Raw genomic sequence first — 23,490 nt, 5'->3', positions numbered from 1 at the left:
GTGGAGAAATACCAATGTGATTTTCTATACATAAATTAGTAGTTGTTGTTAATTATAATACAGTACTTACTATTCTAGTCTTTAGTCTAGTACATCTTTACCCGAAGAGTACTTGAAAGAAGAGAACCAAAGTGTTGTGCAATAGGAATGTTCTCCGCGTTGTTTTTCTGTAAATAATTTCTCGTAGACATCGACAAGACGGTTTCGAACTCCGTACATTCCGTTTGTTTCGAATAATTATTTTCGCTTTTATTGCAACGAACGATTATGACGAATGCTTAAGTTTGTTTGGTTAAGAAACGTCGGTTTACGATTATGCAGCTGTGTCGAGGATATTTCAGTAATGTTTATCTCCATCTACATCTCGAAGGACACCGCATAGAGAATGACACGATCGATATCTTGGAATTGTGCTTCGCATTGTATGCAGTTTGCTATAACGGACCTCCGGCTAGCAATCAAGCTGACCTTTGTCGCGTCACATTCTTTTCACCGTAATTGAAAAATATTGACTCGACAGTTCCCTATGATGGATTTTGCTTGACATTGAAAGGTGTTGTCGCGAAACTCCTGTTTCTTCTTCGACTTTCCTATAAACAAAGGCTGTTCAAGCTTTTTGTGTCGTCGACTTTGAAAACTTGAGAATTTTGAAAGCTCGAAGATTGAAAACTCGACGATTCTATTACTAAATTCTCTAATCAAATAATTTACGAACGAAAACGAGAACTCATTGGTTCGCGAGTAACGAGCTCCTGGTTTAATTTCAAAAATATAAAGTTCACGGACCAATGTTTATCGGGACTTTTGTCTCGGTTACCAGACAGCAAGGACACTTTTAAACATTCCCAGCTTGTAAATTCTTTTTATATCTATCCGTGGTAGGAATGAGAGCGAATAAAAACAACGAATCGATAGGAATCATATGCATGTCGTGTCTCGTCAAAGTGTCAAGGACGTCGTAACAATTAATTGCCCGCAACGTCCAGATTGTCAGCTTTAAGGAAGCGTTCGGGATTCGTCTAGACGGAAATGTTGGTAAAAGGAAGGCATCTATCAACCGCAACGTCCTGTGTCGCATTACGAACTTTCAGGGTCGCTGTGAACGTGAAAGAAAGCCATCATACTTGCTACTTAACCTTAAATGTTTTTTGATCGAAATTGAAATTATTTATACCGTTTAAGACGAATATTTAAAAGACGAACGTTTTCGAGGATTTAGAGGTGGAAATTTGTATAGCGATGGAAATTGGTGGACGTTTCTCTAACAATAAAGTGGAACCAACAGCGAGGGATTACACGTTCGCTGATGCCAAGTAAATATCGCAATGTATCGACATCTCCAGTATTCATACTGCCATTTATTCGTGAACACCAACTAGACGTAGAATTTCGAATTGGTTGTCCTCGAATGGCTTAAAGTTAAATCCTTCCAATCCTCTCTCCATATTGTTGGCACACTCTATTGTTCAACTACATTCAGTCCGTCTCGCGTTGTTGTTCGATCATGTTGTTATTCGTGCTTAGGTCCATACGAAGATGGACGCAATTTATTTGAATAATGCACTTAGAATAAAACCAACTCGTACACATGAATTCGACGAACAGTCAAATTTTTATTTGTTCACTGGAAAACATTTTATTCTGTAATTGGAAGTTTTATTTTCGTTCCAGGAATTGATCGTTTTAAAAGCTTTCCGTTTTTTCCTAGGATTATTTTGCGCGATTGTTTGAACCGACTGAATTTATTTTATTTACACGAGCAACTTTGACCAAGAATTAGGGTTGCTGGCCACTCTGAGATACGATACTCGCGACAATTTGGAGCACGCCTGTCTAAATTTTATGCAATCTTAATTCGCATCGGCCGAGGCGTTTCGCAAGGGCCGCTTTTTCGCATAATTCCAGAACGAACTCATTCCACGTTGGAAGAGGGAAAGTACAACGTCCCCGAATTCGCTAGCTGCGGGAAGTTGCGGTTTTTAAACGCGATTGTCGTTCCCACCGTCAATGGGAAATAACATCGTATGGTCGTTGGTGAAATGTGACACAGGACATTGCGGCCATCCTCGACAACGTTTACTCCTTGCATAAACGCAGCCCTCGGAAAGCCATGCGATTACTTTCCCACCATTATTAACGATGTACGAATGCGTCGCAACTAACGTTTTCGAAACAGAGGGGTTGCTTGACAACTTTCATTTTATTCTATTCGAACAGTGACACAGGAACTGTCTCAAACGTTCAAAGTAGGATAAGGATCTTCGAAAGAGAAGAGAAGAGATTCTTCGATGTATCTTAAATATCCTTACAAAGGACTCAGGATAACATAATAATATTTTTGAAGCTTAGAACGTTTCCGTTTCCTGATTATTTGATTTTTAGCAGAATCTTTAGAATTCTTAATATAGACATTTTAGAATAGAAATTCTTAGGATTCTATGGTTTCTGTCTCCATGATTTTTCAACAAACAATCGTCTCGTTATTTTACATTCCAAACGGTAGAGAAAAGGTTTTCGAAAATATTTACAGACAAGTCCTCTTCCCTTCTCAACGACAAACTAACAGATTGTTCGCTGAAACTTTCGCAAACTGTTCCTCCGCTACTCTCCAATTTTCTGGATACTTAGTCTTCGAGGTTCCGCAAGACGATACGAAAAGGGGTCAGCGAAAATGTCCGAGGTCGCCGTATCCTCGACACGTCGTTATTTAGCTTTGACGGCACAAACTCGAGTAGGTTTCAATTGAATCCGCTCCTATTGATCGCGCGGGTTCAACAAACTCTTCGCGGACGGCGATAGGAAAATAAAAGAAGAGGAAGCTTTATCTCGGTGCTCAATTATCAGCGAGCGAGCGATTCGAAGTGATCTCGGTCACCCTTCAAGATCTGACCTGACCTCGGATCAGAATTGAATGTCGGGACTTAAAGCGCGCGAAGCAGCGCTGCAATCCTAACCAATCAGCGAACAAACAGACGCGCCGGGAATAAAGGTGAGCCTAATTGGCGCAATTCATATTCAAACGAGGTCCACGTCCTTGACTGTTCATCGCGCGTCGAGCAAAATTGATAACCGTTCGCTTAAGGGTTTAGGGTACGTGCGGACTTTAACGCTGAACCTGGCTACTTAAACCCGGGACAAACAACCGTGTCACACGCGTGGCTTCATCCAATTTTCGGACCTGCTCAACCACGGTTCATGAGTTTTTATTTCTTAAATGCACTATCGCGTGCTATCTATATTTTTTTGGAGAACGTATTTACGCGAGACGGTTTATTTCTTTTTAATTAATTGGTCGATTACTTTCCTCGGTTTTCGGAATAATTTCATGCCAAATGTCGCGAGGTATTGTCGTTTGCGAGTATCTTCATAATTTCTTTAATGTAAATGCGAGTTTGCGAGAGTGCTTAATTGAGGCAAAGATCGATATGTACTTTAATAATTAAAACTGATAACAATATTTTTCATTTTAATAATGAATACTGAACGAGGAATACGACCTTCGTTTGTACCGATTAATTCATGACGTTTTCATTTACATTGTTTGTTAAACGAACTAGTTGATAATTCGAACTCTCCTCCTTTCAATATTTTAGAAAGAGTACCAAGCTTCCGTTTAAAAAAAAGTGTTTGCAGCCCGTTAACAAAATTTAGACTGCACACTCCCAACTCGACAAACGTGTCTGTCCATGCTTGAATTCCTCGAACATTCGGTGAAAAATAAATTGCAATAATTACCTAATTAATCTCCCCGCTAATAGGGATCCTCGGTCGAAAAGAATACCACGCACGGCCAGGAATGCGGCTTTAGGTGGCGACAAATCCTGACGAGACGTACTCGTTGTCGTGGTCGTTGTCGGGGTCATTCTACGCCATTATCAGCCTTTTATTTTACTTTCCTCGCGGGGACGTTGCACCCTGAGGAAGGTCAGGCTGCGGCATCGCTGATTCTCCCTCGCGAGGAAAACAAGCCTCGAAGAAACCGCGCTCCATTATCGGAAATTTCAAACGCATACTCGGAATCGTTGAGCCGTGATCCCTCGTTGTGCAACGATTCTCATGCCTCTGGCAGACCGACTGATGGTCCAGGGAAACATTGGGTCGAGCAATGAATTCGTTCGAATTCCTTTAACGGAATGTCGACTCATGTTATGTCTGCGCAAACAATGTCTAGTCGGGGGCGAGTAGGCAGGGTGGAATCGCTATGACATTTCAATTTTTTTTTACATCTCGAGTACGCGTTAGCATACTTCAGATATCAGGTTTCAGTTTCGAAGTGCTCCCATCGAATTTAAAAATAATACAAAAGTCAATACAGCTATGGTATCTTCCTTTATAAAAATATATCCAGTGTCCAAATTGTCCTGTTATCTTCAAGTTAACAAAATTGCATATTTAATTCTAGCCTCTTTGTATGGCTCTCGTATCTAGTGCAACGTTTTCTAGAAGTATCTTTGTATTTTGATTCCATTTACTTCAAAGAATACCTTTGTTGTTTTAATTCGTTTATCGATAGTTCAGGATAAGCGAATCGCGCGGACAGAAGACACGGAACGCTGTTTAACAAATTTTACCTGGCTCGAATCGTGAGGTGCGCTATCTAATTAAATTACCATTAACACCGGCTTTCCAGTTATCGTGTCAGCTATTATTGCCTCCTGACGCGGTCTGATAAGACCCGAAGGGGTCATCCTGCGAGGCCATTGGCGTTTATTTTACACCTATCAGCGGGATATCGCCCCCTGAGAAAGGTCAGTCATGGACTTTGATCGCGTTCTCACAAAGAGGTGGTTAACATTGGTGATTGCAAGCCGGCGGCACTTTATCTTTCTCCTTTATTGTTGCGACAGGAGCAAGTGTTCCAAGTGCTTCGCGATTTCATTTGGCTTTGTTTCGTTTACAATGAAATTGCAGTTTCAAACTGTTGCCGGATATTTAAAAAGACCGTACGAATACTTAACCTCTTTCATCGTGGATTTTTTTATTTCTCGAGAGCGGAGCTTGAATCGTTTCAATTTTTTAACGTTGGAATTTTATCGTTGGGTTACTAATCCAACGCGAGGCGATAAGTCCGATTGCTATTTCTATCATTAACTTTAATTCGAATTTCGGCAGACTTAGTTTACACAATGTGGTCCTCGTTCAGTCGCGAAATAAGCGCTGAAATTCATGGGTATTCAAATGTCATTCGCAGGTCGCCCGTTTGAAAGTTTTAACGAAATGATCGCGGACCTTGTTTTGACATCGCTAAATTAGGATCGTTCGCATTGGAAAGGGGGAGAAAAAGGAACGACCAATTACGTAAATGAACGAGTAGCGAATCTGTTTTTTTTTTGGTTACTACCTTCTTGGAATTTAGGTAAAAATTCTCTTTTCACTGCAAGGAGGATTTCCCTTCAAAATATTTGAAAAATTCATGCGAAATATTTAATATTTATCTACGAACTTAAAATTTCCTCAGAGATCGTATCGAAGGATTTTCCGAAAAGGTGTTCAAGGTTTCGCGTTTTAAGAACAAAATACGTCCGTAGACGACCTTGTATTTCGCGTTAAGCGCATTTCATTTACGATTAAAAAAAAAATCGGATATATTCCACACGACCTGTGTATTACTTAAAAACAAAACCTCAAAGCCTCTTTTAAAGAGGCTTTCGCGTTAACGCCACGTCTATAAAAGCGTCTACTTGAACGTCCTCGTCGCCGGGAAAGGCGGTTTTTCATCGCGGAGGGTGAAAGTAGTAGCGCAGAAAATGGTATTAGAGATGACGCGTCTCGATAGCTCGCGGTACACTGTGAACTCGAAAACGGTCGAAGGTCGACGAATTCGACCTTCACCGACGCGTTGATTACTTGAAAATGGTCGTCGTTCCAAGCAACGCGTGTCCAACACGATGGAGATGTCCTTCGGTCGCGTTCTTTCGGCATTCCGCGTATGTACGCATAAGTACACACGTGTGTGTTTGTTCTGTGGATACACGAACACGCGTTTGCGTGTTTGGTAACGATGACATCAAGTTCAACGTGTGTATTTAAAAATATCAATTATTTCTGGAGCCCAATGTTCATTTTGACAGAATCGAAGAGTGCCTGTGGAAATAAACGTTTTACTCGAGGGCCGGGAAGGTTTAAAATTTGTATTTAATAATTCCATTTAATAAGTAGAGTCAATAAATGCAGATACAGCAAAGTCACAGCTAATTAATGCTCGTTGAACTATTTAAATTTATACAAAAACAAAACAAAAAAAGAAACAAGAGTTTGATCTGGAAATATCCAGACAATTCCAAGAGATAATAGTTTTGCCCAGTTTGCTCGTTTGTTTGTCTGTAAACAACAAACAACTTCGATAACCTTTGATCCTGAGCGCAGCACTTGGCCGTCATTAAGATTTGCTTCATTCAAACTGGAATAATTAAAAATTAGAGCTACGCTATGTAGAGCTAGTACAGACTGGACTCGATTATTGCAGAATTTTCAACCCTAATTTTGTACAAGAATCAAGGTTCTAGTATGTTCTTTTTACTCCGAATGATTTACATGGAACGTTACATTAAAAAGACCAAGTGCAACTAATATTCTTATGCACGAAACAATTCGTATCTTATTCAGAATTTAAGAAATTTTATAACAACGTTTAGATGGCATCAAATTCAAGATTTTCCTCCACAGATGACCAAGTCAGCGGAAAGATTCCGACATTCAATTAAACGGACGAGCATGTAAACATTATCTGACATTGCTTGGACACGATAGTGGAATGTAAACAGTCATAGTTACACACCGAGCGACGATAAGACCGATGGTTCGCACTTGGCGTCGATAGCGCCGTGCAAATATCATATAGAGTAGAAGTTTTGGTTAGCAGATAACACTAACAGCGGCTGCACTTTCGTCGATTAGCTGAGTGTTCAACGCATGAATGGCAGGAATAAGAAGAAGCACGATAATTCCTTTTTTTTATTTCCATCCTCCTATCAACAATCATAGCTTCTGTATTACGTTTAAAACATCGTAAATATTTATCGAGTTTTGGCATTGAAATATATCATTGAAGGTTATCCATGGATAGATTTAACTCGTCAACGATAACGTACGTACGAGATACGATTTAAGTAGATTCAAGTAGAAGACTGCGACATACTCCAATTTGCACAAAATTTGAGATGCTGCTCCGTGACAGAAGGAATCAGAGTTCTTAGACTTCCTCTATATACAAACGAAAAATAAAGAAAAATTTCTCACGATTAATGTCTTCAATGAATACTTGTACCGAACCGTGATTGTTACTAATATGTAATGCTAAGTATTGCTATACAGGGCGAGGCAGCTAAATGTTACAGGTAATAGAAAGTCACCCCTTTTCAATCGTTGTTACAGTAATTCTAGCTTGAAAGTGGTCAAAAATAGGAGTGCAGGATTTTTGCAGCGTTTTCAATCGGGCCACGAAGTTCGATCAGGTGGATCGGTAGAATGCGCTTGGAAATTCGGTCAAACATTTATCAACAGCCCGAATAGAGCGGTCTCTTTCTATGAACGAAAGTTTCGCCTATTTGGACGTCGTTGTCCGTTAAAAGGCAACGTCCACCGTTCACGTGTAACCCTACGGGGTGTGCCCATTGCAATCCCCTCGACCTACTTTCGCCCGTGTCTAGTGGAAATCGAAGAGGGTCAGGCCCGATGACAGGATATCCTGGGATCGTTATGTGCGTTGCGAACGAGCGAGAACGTAATTTGCCGCCATATAATTTGCCGTCATTTGTACACGTTCGCAGCGCCCCTGCGTTAGCTGGAGTCAAGTTCACGGGTGGAGAAGACAATGGCCGTTTCTTATCGTATCGCACGGTCGATGCCACTGTACTTCCACGATAACGAATTCTCCGAATGTTATCCTATAGAAAACCGTTTGGAAAATTAACAAAGGCAGTCCAGTCGCGTGAATTATTTTTCAAAATTCTCTCGATTTTGAAAATAGTTTGCAGGTACTATTAATGGAAAAGAAGAGCGATATCCTGTTCAAAAATTGTAGAATTAAATGGGATTGAATGCTTCCTCGACAACTTCGTAACGTACCCTTTGTCAAATGACCTCTTAGATATCACTTCAAAGCAGAATGTGATAGCAATTATTATTACGTTTCTCCAACTCCAAACACTCGCCAAAAATTATTGTAAATTAATAGATAAGGTACAACGAAGAAAAAATTTAGATTAATTGACATCGGTAGAAAAGCTTCTACGCAATAACCAGTAACGGTTTATTGCATTAAATATCGCAATTTTTAAATTAAACCACGTTTATCGAACTGTTTCCGAGCAAATGACTGGACGCGTCGATGCATGGATAACATGTTGTCTGCGCAGAGAAACAAATTCAGGACCCGGGGGGTCAATTGCACACCGTTATCGAGTAATCAAGCGATACTTCATCGACGCGTTGCGATGCTTGCATAATGCATTTCCACAGTGTCAAGGCGACGCGGTACCATTGCACGTGAATAAGCTTACGTTACACGGCGAAGTGTCTAGCTACCAGAAACGATTGACCTTACGATACCGAGAACTTTGGTACTCGTGTTACGCGAATAATACACACGTATATGCACCGTGGATGCGTACCAGTTGGCTGTTCAGTAAGATGCACGTGCCCGTAGAGCATGTGACTGGAGTAACTTCGTGTGTCGTAAGCAAGATATTGCGATGTTCGTATCGTGGAATTCTAAAAATCTCGAATCAATTCCGCACGAGAATCGTAGATAAAAGCGGCGATAAAATAGCGTTAGATTTGTCCCGAGCTGAATATGTGAGAATTTTTATGCAGCCGTGCGTTTTATTGCAATGGAGCACTCGGTTTCGTGGAAGTATTTGTTGATTTCATTGTTGGAGTAGTATCTTGCTTGTTGGTTAGAATTTTAGCCTTCTTTTGGGCCAAATGAAACCCTACACCTACGTAAGAATAGTCTACGAGAAACGTAATCATTCTTTGAATTATGCCTCGAGTTCAGAGCGAGTTTCGCTTTCGTTTCGAGGACGGTACATTTCTTCGCGTCGATTTTATCTACGTATCTACTCATTGTGTTCTACGTTTTTCCATGATTTCTTTTCCCAGAGACGACGATTAGTTCAAATCAATCTTAATTCGAGCCCAAAGTCTCTCTTATCGTTACTGTTTATTCTCGCATCAGATTAAAGCGACGCGCGTCTTGGCGCCGGTTTTTCTTCTTTAGTTACCTTTTCCTCGTTTCACATAAACGATCGCATATATATATATAAGTGTGTATACATATAGACTTCCAATTGAAAAAGTTAATCGTCGAGCGATGTGTCGCGATTACTTCTGCGTAAATGTGACGCGACGCGTCGCACACGACGGCTTTTTACTTTCTTTGGCAGCCAATGTCACCGTAGCCTTGATTCAGTGATCGATTAAATCCCCTCGTACTCGCAACTTGTTACGGAGATTATTACTTTCTTTTTTTTTATAATGCAGTCTCTTTTGTTGCGAACGAAAGAAAGTATTCAAAAATTTGATTATAATTTTTGCCATCGAACGTGGTTGTAAGCGGTGAATCAAGCTCAAGTATCCTCTGTGTTTTTCTTTGTGTTTAGAAAATCTTCGAATAGTAACTGAAAGCGAGAAGTGTCGTTTTCCGACAATCGTTTTCAATCAGAAGGCATTATACGGTTGGCATCGAATTAGCATAATTCGCGAACTCAGTTGCATCTGACGGCTCGTTTCGAAATTATGCATTTAAGCTTATATACGATGTGTTTGCGAGTTTTAACTCGGTGTATCGTGCGTTGTTAATTTTAAAGCGAGCCACCGATACGATAAACATTGCGCAGTTGTTTTGTCGTTTTCAGGGACGCATAAATTTGTTTTTAATTCATGCAAATTGTACATTAAGAGCTTAGTATCCTCAATCCTGGCGAAGATACGGAGAGAATTCGATTCGTATAATAGGCGAACGAAAGGTCTGATCGAACAGTCGTTAAAATAAGCTTTCATTCGATCTGTATAAAACGTTATTCGATTTTGTAATTCAGGTCGCGACTTGTATCGAACAAATAATGCATCGTCAATGTATATTTCATTCGTTAGTAGGAATTTTGATTTAAACGAAACGTTCCACGCGTTTGATCATTATTTTGCGTGGTTATTAGGAAGAGGCTTGTTTTAAAGACAATTGCGGGAGAGTGTGTTCGATATTTTTAACACAAAGCATATGTACGACGTATAATTATTGGAAAAATATTCTAAAAGGTAGCACACGGTATGAAAGAAAATATTAAAATTTTTAAGCGACTACTTTGTTCAATTTGATAGAAATTAGTACAGATGTTAATGTCGCGTAATTAAAATCTTAAAGAGAGAATCGACTTCGAAGTCCGCGCGTCAGTTGAGAAAACGCTGTTTACCATCCTGTTTTCATCAAAATTGTCGTTTCCCTGAATAATTCGAGCGCAAAGATAGACGATCACGTGTCCGCGTATCCTTGAACTTGACGGCGGTGACGCACCAGCTTTTAACGTTAACGCGACTATTTGCGCCACGCGGCTGATAACGCACGATTGTCATTCACGTGCCGTTTTTCTCTGTCCTTCAGCAACGAATCTATATTTTTCCGTTCAATCACGGCATTACGTGCCACTATGCAGCAAAAGTTACACAAGTGTAAAGACGGCCAGCGAGCTTTGTACAAGCGAGATACGCACGCGAAGGGACCGATCGGTGAAACTTTTTGGCAACCGTTTAAAAACACGATAATCTTGAAAGTAGCAAACATGAAATGTTACGCAAATGTTTCTGTTTTTGCGCTATCTACAATCGGACACCGCAAGGTAATCCTCCGGTGTCCTTGTCGGAATGGTTCGTAATCGGTTGATTGTTTTGTTTTTAAATCAATGTTTTATGGATCGTTAAGAGACACGGATACGTGGGATATAATAAAATTTAAAGAAAATTGGATCTGTGATATAATAGATAGTTTTTTTATCAGGATTGTGGACAAATTAGGCTACGTGTGCTGCTAACGATAATGTTATCGAAAAATGTAAAACACCGTCTCCTCGAAGGTTTATCGTTGTATTATTCATTATTATATATTATTCATAATTTTTTGCCCTCATTGTCACCGAAGTTTCCAGTATTTATTTTTCACACATCGAGGCGTTCGTACATACTCAGCTAAACCGTCGACACATTAAACGATATAAATATCGAGTATTCTTAAAAGTAACCAACGAAAACACAATTTTATTCTTACACATATTACCGTTGACCGAGCAAAAGATTTTTAATTCGAAGTTGAAGTAATTCTGAATAATTAAGAATTCGTTAAAAGGCATCTATGACGATATTACCTAAGCTAATTAACGTCAGGTGAACGCGATAGGTAACGATCCGGAATCGTCTCCGCCGCGTAAACGCGTTTGTTTGAGATTATTCGCGAGAGGAGTCGACCTTTCGTAATTAAGATAGGATTCTTAATAAGGTGCACCGAAGCGACGGGAATTAATTGGATGACACGATCCACGAGGTGTAAGCTCGGTTCACTCGGCGTACTCGCGATAATCTTGTAATGATTAAAACGGTCCGCCGATGGGGAATGACAATTCCGTCGATTACTCAAATTAAACGAAGGTGCGTGGAGTCGATATCTGCGAGTTCCAAGGGCGACTATCGTCCCTGATAACGAGCCACGATACGCGTGGAAAGCTGCACAGTTTACCACGCAGTTTCACGGAGAACGGGAAATGAAAATTAACGAAACGTGAAACCGCATGATCATCGAAGACTCAGAGACCGCGATACTTATCTGGATAAAACTTCTAAATATCGAATAAAAGATAAAGTAAACGTCCTAATTGTTTATAAAGTTTCCACCGTCGCACCGAATGGTAATAGGAGAATGTTGTATTTTATTTATATTTGTTTATCGTCGAGAGCTTTTGTTCATTCTGTTCATTCTTCCCCAAAGACAACTGGCCGTGGTTGCCATGGTTGCCAGAGATTGCTTCGAGACCCACCGAGCGAATTTTTGTAGAAATTGGATACAATCATCTCTGATGGCTTAAATGCATCTTCCATTCTACGGATGAGTAATCGAATTCAATTTTTAAGAAGCTTTATGCCTGCGTGCATCGTTACGCACGAGTATGCTGTATTATACTTTTTACTACTTTCATTCTTTGCATCAATAAAATTATTTCCGTCGAATATCGAATTGCAGTAACTGGACATTCGTTTGACCTTTGCGAAATAATAATCATCGTTCTTTATTAGGCTTCACCCTCTCAAACTTTTTCTCTACGTTGTTTCGATCCCCACAGACAGTTTATTTCTGTACAGCGGGAACACCATTAAGATTAAATGGCTCTCCAGGTGACGAGTGTCGCGTTAAAAAGTCGAGAAGCTGTAGGAAAAATTCCGAATGAATCCGTGGGAGTCGGTACTCCCTCGTAGAATTTTTTTAGCCTTGACCTCTGACTTGTCTTCTCACAACTGCGTCTCTTTTGATCCAAATTGGCGTCTACTTTTTCTCCGACCTTTCATTATTTTTTTTTTTTTTTTTGCGAGACAGCACTGCAACCGGAGGAACGTGTACTTTTATTTTCCTTTTATTTCGTTATTGGAAATAAAACTGAAAAGAAAATTACTACTATGCTTAACGAACAACTGCTTTTTCCATCGTAGTTAACTCGATCGATCCAGACATAAGATATTGCGATTAATCTGATGAATCGACATTCAGATTTCTTAATTATATAATAAATGTGTAAAGATAGTTTCTTTCCGTTCGAATAGAATGTTTTTCAACGAATTCGAATTCGTGGAAAATCAACTGACTTCGTTTCTTGCAAATCCGTGGATCAATCCGTTTCACTTTCGTCCTTGGTTCGTCCCCAGATTGTTTCCGAACTAACCATGATTAATACACCCTTCGGTAGCTTTCATGGCGGGGGATGACAGATTTCATTCTTTCCAAACCCTCTTCGAACGGCCACGCGGCCATTTCAGTCGATGAAAATGTTTCGCCCTTGGAAAGGAAGAAGTTCCAGCTCTGTAGAGCCACGCACGTGTTCTTGGGATATTTGGAGGTCATTCAGGAGTGAAAACGACGACCACCCACCCCTTCTCTGGCGAGCTGCCTTCTGGGTATATCTTCATCCCTCTTCTGTTTACGCGCGACCCTCTCGGACTGCCGCGAGTCCTTGAATTTTCGAGACCTTGACTTCCATTCCAACGACTGTCCCTTCATTTTACAGCGAAAGCAACCCTCGGATTCGTCTTGACGATTTAAACCAAGGCTGATCTCTGATTAAGCTTCGCCGAGCCCTGGGCTCTCCCGCCACGATAATAAAGTGGCCGAGCTGTCTATTTCCGATTTCGTTTCGCAAGACCCACCCATCGCGGAGGGAACACGAGCTAGAGAGCCCTTTAATTCTCGTTACCAGGCAAATTGTACTGCTACACGAGTCCTCTTGTCACGTTACTGGCCATAAACAGAGGGACCAGGGTCTGTTCGATAATGTATCGCGGGGGTGGTTCTCGCGAACGAATGTTTAAGGGGTGGTCGCTGATGAAGACGCATCATCGGTGGCAACGTCCCCACGCGAGCGAACTTTTTCTCTTTGAGACCAAAGAACGACCCTGCTTCTTCTACTTTCTCCCTCTACGGGGCTAGCTTATGATCCACCCACGTGGAAAGGTGCTCCTCGATGTCTTTTTCTCGATTCGAGTTCCTGGCCAGAATCCTCCTCCCACGGGCGAGCTCGATTCCTTTGAAGCACGTTTCCAATGGAAAATTCTCCTCCTCGAATGCAAAATCGTGGCAAAGTCTGAAATGGTATTTTACTAATTATCCGTGGAAGTGATAAAACGGACTTGATTTTTATTGATTCTGGGAGCAGTTTTTCTTTCATGGTCCACATACATGTGCTTTAGAGTAACCTTTCTCGCAAATTCGAGTTATTTCTCGAAAATTTCGAAAGGTCGGTTTAAATTAACATCTGCTTCCAGAGACTTCGTACCGGGGCAGTGAAATGTTAGCTCAATCCCTGTTTCGAGATGAATGTTTGTAGTTCACTTCAAATAATGGAATAACATTGAAATTTTACATATTATATGAAAACTTGCACAATAATTTAATAGTAATTTTTGTATAGGCAAGCCGTAGAATTCCATATATGTGGATAAAACTATAATTTAATAAGTTGATAGGATAAAATTGGCTAGAGGTAATTTTCTAACGAGTGATAAAGTTTTCGAGTGAATTTCGTAACGTAACTTGTACGTCTCTCGCCTGTTTTCAAGTTCAATATTGGGCTGAGAAGATTCAGCTTGGCACACTTTGCATTCAGATGCGATTGAATTAGTAGAACGAAGAGTCAAGTGTGCCCTTGGCGGGTGACATCGTAGTAATAAAGCGGGAATTTAGAAGGAAGAAAACGTTGAACATTTAAGAGAAGAGCTGCGACTGTACGCTTCTTTTTAATATCTCCCATTTTGATGATAGTCTTTTAATTACCGTGACGTTCGCGCCACCTTGTGAAGCGTTTAAAGGCTCGTCCTCTTATTTAAGTATTAAATTAGGCACTTGGTTTTATTCGAGTATGGAGATGTAAATTGACCAAGAAATGGGCAGCAATTAAAAATGAAAGGGAGAACGTCAATTAAGACAGTGGTTCGATAAAATCATAATAAATATATATTATGAAAGTTTTCGTCTGCGTTAGTCGAGTTACATTACGCGATAATAAACACCAACTATTACGTTATAGTTACTTTCATCGAACAAGATACAATTCACGTAACATACTGTATTCGGTTTCATTTAACTTTTTCAATTACCAACTTCAAAGCACTCAGAGTCTATTCATCCGAGTCAGGAGCAACGAAACGTTGTATATAAAACCCCCGAAGCTTTAAAAAGCATCAATTTGTCTCGATGCTGTTTCGAGAAGTCCAAGTTGTCGCTCGATCAGGGAAGCGAACTTAATACGATTCCTCCGTTAACCGGAGACGCGTAAATAGCTGCCTGTTGCTATGGTTGAGGGGGTGGAAAGTGGCGGGTCGTTGCTAGCTGGGTTGTGCACCCCGCTGCAAGCTGCATCGATCCGTCGTTCTAGCCGGTGCAACAACCCACGCGTACTGACCTCACACGTCCTTGTAGCTCGCGGAAGGATCTCTGACACAAGGTGTTTTTGAACCTCGACATTTCCTGCGCTCGCAGCGCAATTGGCGTCGATAACGCCGACGTGTCTCGCATATTTAACGTTTTCTTGTCATCTACGGAAGACATTATTTACATAAAAAAATCGGCCACCTTAATCGATTACGAAGGATTGCAAAGCATTGCAATTTTTCACGAGATTGAAAAAGTCATTACGGCTAGGGAGAATTGAGATTCGATTTAGTGTTTATATTGAAATAAACTTTGTAAAGAATTCATTCACGTTTGTGGAGCCATCGCAATTTTCCAGGTTTCCAGGATACGAGCGGTTTTTTTACGCGTTTATTCGCTGTATACATTTCCGTATCGAATATTCGTTTCTCTCGACGGGAAATTGTCGAAGTAAAATAATTGACGCGCGATCAAAGCCACTTCGTCTCGCGATCCTGTTACATACGAACACAGATTTAATTATGTATAGAAATTGTATAAACTGCCGTCGTTCGAAACGTTGCGAATTAATCGCGTAACAAGCTTGTTTAGGTTGGTTTTTCGTTTTGTATTTTACAGCTGGAAGCCAAGCGAAAATAATTATCGCTTTAAGGGTTACAGTTAGGAAACTCGATGGATTTCGGTAATTGTAATTTCGAGTGGAAAAAGGAGTAAACGGTGTAGAAGGAACGGTAAAGTGATATGATTTGTCGTTTGATCGTATATATCGATCGTTTAACAATTATTAATACCGATAATTGGGTTCCATTTTCCCTTGTCATTTTAACTTTAGTCTATATTAACCGCGAGTGAATGTGCAATTAAGAAACATCGACAGCGAGAGAACAGCTGCTTTCGTCATTCCGGTGGGGTAAAGTTTCCTTTGATCAAATTTTGCCTTTTGTTACACGAACGTGTGGAACTTGTATGACAAACTTCGGAATATGTCAAAGGTTATTCGGCGTGAACATGAGTGCAAGGGTACGCGAGAACGAACAGAAGAATATTAAATATATACATGTATAGACATGTTCGATATAACCTACAAATCGTTTCTTAATTATGGGAGATCGGAGCAACACTTTGCACTCTTATTTTTTAATAACGAACTGCGTTTGTAATCCACAATTGTAATTACTTATTTGATCTATAATCATTCAGAAATAATTGATATAAAATAATAGAGCTATTTAATCGGTGACAATTTTTTTTCTATTTTTTTGTTATAATTGCTTGTTAGTTATGTATAATTTTTCTGATATGAACCATTTGAAACGATGTTTATTCCGGGAATATCGAAGGGTTCTACCAAGAGACTTCGGTATTCTGAAGGAACGCATGGTATCGCTACTTGACTGAGATCGTTATGCAACTTGCTTAGGAATTCCTTTGACGGCAAATGACCTCTCAGGTGCAACCACTTACTTCTTGCGAGTCGATAAGATATCCTGGAATACGTCAAAGCGAACTTTGTATCGAATGTTGTGCAGCTTATCGGGCCAAGGTCATCCAATATGGGAACCGAATTTCAGATCAATACCGGTATCGCCAAAAATTATGTACAATTTACTCGTTGATATCAAGAAAGGTCATGAATAAACAGCGACTACTTTTATTTAGTTTCTCTATTTGGTTAAAAATTTGTATGAAAAATTTGTTCGGTTTCTGTAATTAATTGACGGAACGTTAACTAAATTTTTACAACTTTAAGAAGGCCTTTCTGAAGGCCGGTACTTCGATCGACTGGTTAAACTCGATTCGCCGGAAGCTGAATATTAACCTCAATTAACACCGATATTCCTATGCCGTGGCGCTTTGCCATGAATAATGCGCGGGTGACTAAGATTCCTTCTTCCTCTTTCTACCATTGATTCTTAAGTGATTTCATCGCGTCGACCCACCGAGACCTCGACTTTATTTTGTTCGCCACGCTGCTCTATTTACTAGTCGCTGGGGCCGCATTAATTGCAACTCTGGCTATAATCGAAACACTTCAATATGCATTGTCTGAACTTGCGTTTCGCATTGAATTTCAAACCATATACCGAAGCGCGAATCTTATGTATCGTATCGCAGCGCGTGGAACTACTCGTTGCTTCGATGGGCAAGAAAACACTTCGGGGCTCTCGTTTTGCTCTCGGCGGAGCCCGTCACGAATATGTCGATTTTCCGTCGAGTAGTCGTGAACAACAGATGGGGAAAATTGCAATCGGATAAAGGGTACCTAGCACAATTTTATTATATTTTAATATATTTCGAACTTCTTTTCAAAATTGTTCAATTATTAACAATGCCTTTGGCTATATTTTTTAAGACGATTATTACACTAGAATACAAATTATATTTGACTTTTGATACTACAAGTATTATTTACTTCTAGCAATTCCAGTTGGTTGTGCAATAAGTCTCGATAGAACGTTGCACAGATGCAGATTAAATAGTATCCCTTCAATTTCAACGCGAATGTCACGCGTACACATACATTACCTTCGCGGAATAGTGCAGCCTCATCAACGAATTATCTTACTTTCTGGCTGGGTAACCACCCTTCGTTTGTTCCTACGCGATGTCGCTTATTAGCGCACGCCCGCGTTCTGGATTACATGTGCGCGACTCTGTGTACATATAATATCGAAGTTTAGTCCAGCGAAGGCCTTGGCACCGTTTCACGTTGGTCAGGGTAGCGAGGTGAAACAGCGGCCAACAAGAATGCCGCGTAAGGTCTTACAATTAGTTAATAATTCCTGGCCGACCGTAATTTCGCGTCAACACGAACACGGCTGTCCGCTTAATTAAACGTACCGATCGAAACAAAAACGGCTCGTTACGTGTCCCCGACATTTTAAGCACGTCCGAATGGAAATATTACGATCGCTATCTTTATTGTTTCCACTTTCGCGGAAACCATTGTCTCCGTTCTTGGTCGGTTCGCCATTCGATCAGCGTCGAACGCAGGTTAGACGTGTAACGGATTTATTCTTCTCACGCGAGCCAATCTTTGTGCATAATCTTAGACAAGAGTATTCCAAAGAGTCTCGAAGAGGCTCTTATTTTGGGTCTGTCGGGCCTGTCACAATTTTTTACTTGACAGGAATCGTCTGTTGATTCTTTTTATTATTTATTCGCTTTCTCGGTTGTGTTTGTACATAGTAATGTAACGTCATGCATCGCGGGGTTGAGAAAGTGATGTTGTAACGCTAATCTGTGCGAAGTAGCGCGTTCAAAATTTCTACTTTCTGTTTCTTTCTGCAAACCTAGCTGAACTGTTGTGTACGCTCGAGCTGAAGCAATTTTGTCAGAATTGGAGGCGCGTTTTATTCAGAGAACTTGCTCGACAAATTAAAACACCTACTTAAAATTCTCATTCAGAAAACATACGTTCGTTCAAGATTCAGCATTCTAATCGATCGATTTCTGATCGTGTCGTAGGTAATCGTAAGTCGCTTGACATCCCGTCCTTCGTAAAGTGCAACCTTGGCTGGGAATTACCGTTCGATGCGGTACAGCTTTTAGGTATATTCGCTAGCTGGATGGAAGGGTTAATGGTTTAATTAATTTTGCGTCGCTTTCGCCCCGTAAGTCAATTGAGCGCAGCACTTTCGTCTTCCTCGGTCAGAAGAGCTAAATGACGCCGGGCACGAAGAAACAACTGGGGCGAAAAATTTCATGTAACGTCAATCGAACATTTAACGACGGTTGGACACGCGCAGGTCTCGAGTATAGCGTTAAAAGAACACTCTCTACATTTATACTTCCTATTTCGAACGGGCAAAACTTGAAAAACGAAATATAAAAGTGTAAAAAATTCATGTAATCATTGCCATATGTTTGAATACCATCATACTGGGTGGCGTCATACTCCGCATTATTTACATTTGTATTTTTTTTTCTTGTAAAAAAAAATAAACACAAGCAAAAGTTTGCAGCCTTTGCAAGCTGCAACGCGACTAATTTATTTCTTTCCAAAAAGGAGGATCACCTGTTTGCATCGGTTGGCGTTCCCCTAGAATGCCAGAGATCGAATTGTCCGTTTCAAAACGCGAAGGACGATTTCACCTCCTTTCGTCACTCGAAAGAGTCTGCGCACAGAAAGTATCAGGACCTTGAAAAGGGGGTCGCACCTGCGACCGACTGTGGTCTTCAGGGTCTTCTGCGCCTTCCACCTGAGATAGGAGAACTCGCGTGTTCTTTGGCCGATTAACATAACGAGGCTGATCTTGCGCAAGAGTTTTTTTTATTTATCGAGGCTACGAGCAGCTCTTCGACGATTGATGTCGTTACCGTAACGTTTCGAGAACTTTGGCGCGGTCTAATCCGTTCCAAAGAAGAAACGGAATGATTGTTTATCGAATAATCTCTCAAAGGAAAACGACCGTTTTCCAAACAAGAATGAAACGAGTTGTGCTCCACTCGAAGGGGTAGTTCCAGACTCGTCCAATGTGTCGAGAGCCCTAGATTTCTTTGTCTGACAATATGGAGGAGATGAAGCGGGGAATTGGGTTATACTTGGTCGCGAATCAGAGTTCCCTTCATCCTGGAGTTATTTTCGGAAGATTTCGGTCCGCAGGATTACACGCGTTTCGACTCGACAACGGTAACTCGTGACTGGTGGCACGTGGTTGGGCTGCCACCTTCGTCGTCGATGGAGAGGGCGAACGAGGACCCCGAAGTGTGAATACAACGTGTGGAATACATTCAATAAAAAAAACGGGCAGGTGGTTTGGGACGCGGGCAACAGCGGTTGGCTCGTAACACCTGCCAGAGTAAAGTACTTTTTATGAGGTATCAAACTCGTGCCTGACATCTTGCCTCCGCGGGATCTCGGTCATGATCGATCCACTTTATCCCCTTGCGTAAGAACAAAGCACGTAGTTGGGTAATTAAAGAAAACATATTTCCAATTGAGGACACCATTAAAATCCATAATTATTTACGCATACAGCGTTAGTGGTTCTGGTATCGAAACAAATCGAGACGCGAGCGTAATTTTATTCTATCGAAGTAAACATTTATTCCATTACCATCATCATTTTGTTGTGCTATGTTTTTTTCTTTTTTACATTATAAGTAACTGTTCTTGTATTATTAGAAATGCGAAAAAAATATTGATAGTTTGATGCGACATTTAATTCACAAAACGTACCTCTCTGTGACATCTTTTTTATTTTATATTCACGAACATACTTACCAAACGTAAAAATACTTCGAGAATACAAATTATATTTATAGAATCCTAACAGATTCGCCTGAAAACGCCCTGAACATTCGACAGGGGCGAATCGTTGCGTTAGAATTCTCGTTCGTTGTATTTCGGTGATAAATTAACGGAATGGTATAATTCACGCGAATCCGTTGATCCATTATTTACGGTTTGAAATTTCAATCAACGGGATATGTCCGATTTCTCGACCTGCGCGAATAATTGGACTCCGATAGTTCTCCCAGAATGAATATACTGTACGCACACGAGCGGTATAGCGCACATATGTACGTACCTATGTAGGATATATCCCAAAGTGACCCGGTGCTCTTTCAGCCACAACTGCGGACGTTATAACCCCATGCAAGACTTATGACCTACATAACAATATAGATGGGCTGCCACAGATCATCTGCCAACTGCACTCCTCGTACCTCGTAACGCTGTTATTAATTTCGTCGTTTTTCTTCTTTGCAAACATTATTTTCGACGTATCGAATTTTTGGAAAATGTCATCCTCATTTCCTAACCGAAGTTGGAATCCCAGGCGTAAGAAATCCAAAGAATACATCGGTATTGTTAAGACAGATATTTTTGTATCTACTATTTTACAATTAAACGCTATATATATATTACATATTCGCCAAACTAAATTCCTAATACGTGCTGCAGTTTCTACGTCCCTCGCTCACTATTCTATACAGATGAAACTGAATTAATGCTGTCAATTAAAACTGAAGTATACATGCAACACTCGAAATATATTTTCACGAGCTTAATTCTCTTAACATTCCCGTTAATGGTTTTCTCAACAAAAATTACCCCGGGGAGAGAGAACGTTTCGTGGAGGCGTGTTTTTCGAGGCATAATCTAGAGATCAGCCGAGAGGTTTAATCAAACCGTTCATCATAGGTCCACGCACGGCGCGTGTGACCTAGATCTTGCCAGTAAAATGTGTTCCCGACAGTCATGTGCCAAACGCAGGATTCGGGGTGTCCGTCTGGCGTGACGACCCAGAAAATCGGCGTTGTTTGGTTGCCCGCCTGAAACACCTGGCGGCCTTCCCGGTGTTGGTTCGTTTACGCGATCCCCCGTCTGTCGGGCAGGCCTTGGCCAAATACAAGAATTATTAAAACTGAAACGTTTAATCTGCCTCTGATAATAGCCAGCTGGACGCATCCGTTCCAGAAATCGTCTTTTACCTCGTCGATCCAAATTATTCGTTTCCCTTTGCGGCCCTCCGATTCTTTGCCTTCCGTTAGCCTTCGTTTGACTGTTGGAGCTCGTTTGCTTCTTCGGTTGGTGATTTTGTGTACGAGTTCGGCACGTGACAGTGTTTGCGATTAAAAGTAATTCATGGGGGTAAATGAGGGTGAATTCTTCGATGAGCAGTGTTCGTTATGTCGCTCTGCTGTTTATGTTCTTATTTGTTATTTAGAGATATCATTTGGATCTACAAGGTATTATAATTGATGTTACTTTAGCAAATTTAACGTATAATTTAGAAGCAGTATTTTGTAAATACTGAGCGTGTCTAAACAAAATATAGAAACTTAAGGAACGATAACGCATATCGTTATAAACTAATTTTGAACAGACTTCTGTCTCTCATAAATTCTAACAAAGTACATTGAAATTAAGAATGACGCAGAAACGAACGAACGAGGAGATGCATTGAATTTAAAATTAACCTTCTGTGCGTTATAACTTTAATACGGGATCGCTAGCATTTTGCTTCGCTATTGTTTGAAAGAAGCTCGCGTTTTTAATAGCCACGAAATAGTTAAAAGCCTGAGAAAAATTGAAAACGTGGCCCGTTCGTTCTTTTTCACGTGCGATGTTTTTAAAAGCGTGGCGTTTCATAATTGGACATACAAAAATTAATTAAAATTAACGCTGCTATACTTGGTCTTGTCGTGCATACGTTGAGATCAAACGACGTCAGGGGAATCGTTTGATGGGTGGCGTCAAAAAAATTCATTTTACATTCGACTGAGTGACAGAATTGCGAGCACTCGCAATTATCAAGCGACGGACGTGATTTTGCTAAAACAATTCGTGGAACATGAAATTTTCATTCGTTTATGCCAGACATGTCAAAACTCATTTTCGCCCGGGGGCCAATTTGCACTTCGCTATCGTGCCGTGCAATTATTTTGTCACTGTTGAAAATATTTTGAAGGCCATTTCTTTAAAAACGAACATCGAAGAAGAATTATAATTTCCACGGAAATGAGCATAAAGATAAATAATAATTCGTAACATTTAATGATTCTTAAACAACATTTCATTTCTGTTTCAGGGTGGAACCATACTGCGGACACCGAGACGTCAACATGGGAAAGGAAATGTATTTGGAGAAAGGTATGCACACGTGAATCGAAGGTATTAATTATCGCTAGGCTGCGGATGTTTTGCATTTGCGGATGATATTTTATTTTATATATCATATTTCATTCTACATGGATGGACAAATACTCGTCATCATTTCGTATTTTTGTACAGTTCCAATTCGAGTGTTCCCAATAAGAATCACCATCGACAAAGATCGAGTTCCCGATACTTATTAACCGTTATGAAGAATTACAAAAAACATTTCTTGCAAAGGGCCAAGTACCGTTAACTTTTATTCGGCACCTTGCAACAGTTGCATGCACACGTAACAGTCACGTCAGGCTCTTCTTAGCCCGAGGGCCCATTTGCAAGTACTTTGCTATCGTGTTGCAGGCTGCAGATGTACGACAACCTGCACTTGGAGCTTAATTATAATAATACATTCCTTTTATTAACATTCGAAAAACATGCTTAATATTCATTTCCAACTAAAAATAATCAACTATCATGATCAAACACACTGTTCGATATTGAAACGGAAGGGATCTTAAAGAATAGCCACGTTTCTTCGTCGATTCGCCACTATTAGAAGGTAAAACTGACGATTCAACAGCGTGATACCTTCACCATTCAAGTGCGATCGATAAAACGCTTCTCGAGTCTCCGCAAGTTTGCATCTCCTTAAACTGCTCTCGTATTCGAAAACGAGCAACGACCTCGAACCAGCAGGATCGTTGGGCAGGTGGCCGACCTGTGTCCCCACGAGACGAGGATGGCCAATCACTACTTCAACCGG

The 23,490-nt window shown here is 40.5% G+C and overlaps 1 long non-coding RNA gene across 1 annotated transcript in view; it reads left to right on the top strand.

Annotated features, from left to right (window-relative positions):
• Positions 1 to 23,490, top strand: part of LOC128878463 (uncharacterized) — a 62,470-nt gene that overhangs the window by 16,573 nt on the left and 22,407 nt on the right. The window contains exon 3 of the long non-coding RNA XR_008457408.1: positions 22,663 to 22,724. This is a non-coding gene — a long non-coding RNA (uncharacterized LOC128878463). The remainder of the gene's footprint in view (positions 1 to 22,662; positions 22,725 to 23,490) is intronic.

The sequence above is a fragment of the Hylaeus volcanicus genome, chromosome 6 (assembly GCF_026283585.1).
Source record: "Hylaeus volcanicus isolate JK05 chromosome 6, UHH_iyHylVolc1.0_haploid, whole genome shotgun sequence".
Taxonomy (NCBI): domain Eukaryota; kingdom Metazoa; phylum Arthropoda; class Insecta; order Hymenoptera; family Colletidae; genus Hylaeus; species Hylaeus volcanicus.
This window is presented reverse-complemented; position numbering and strand designations above follow the sequence as displayed.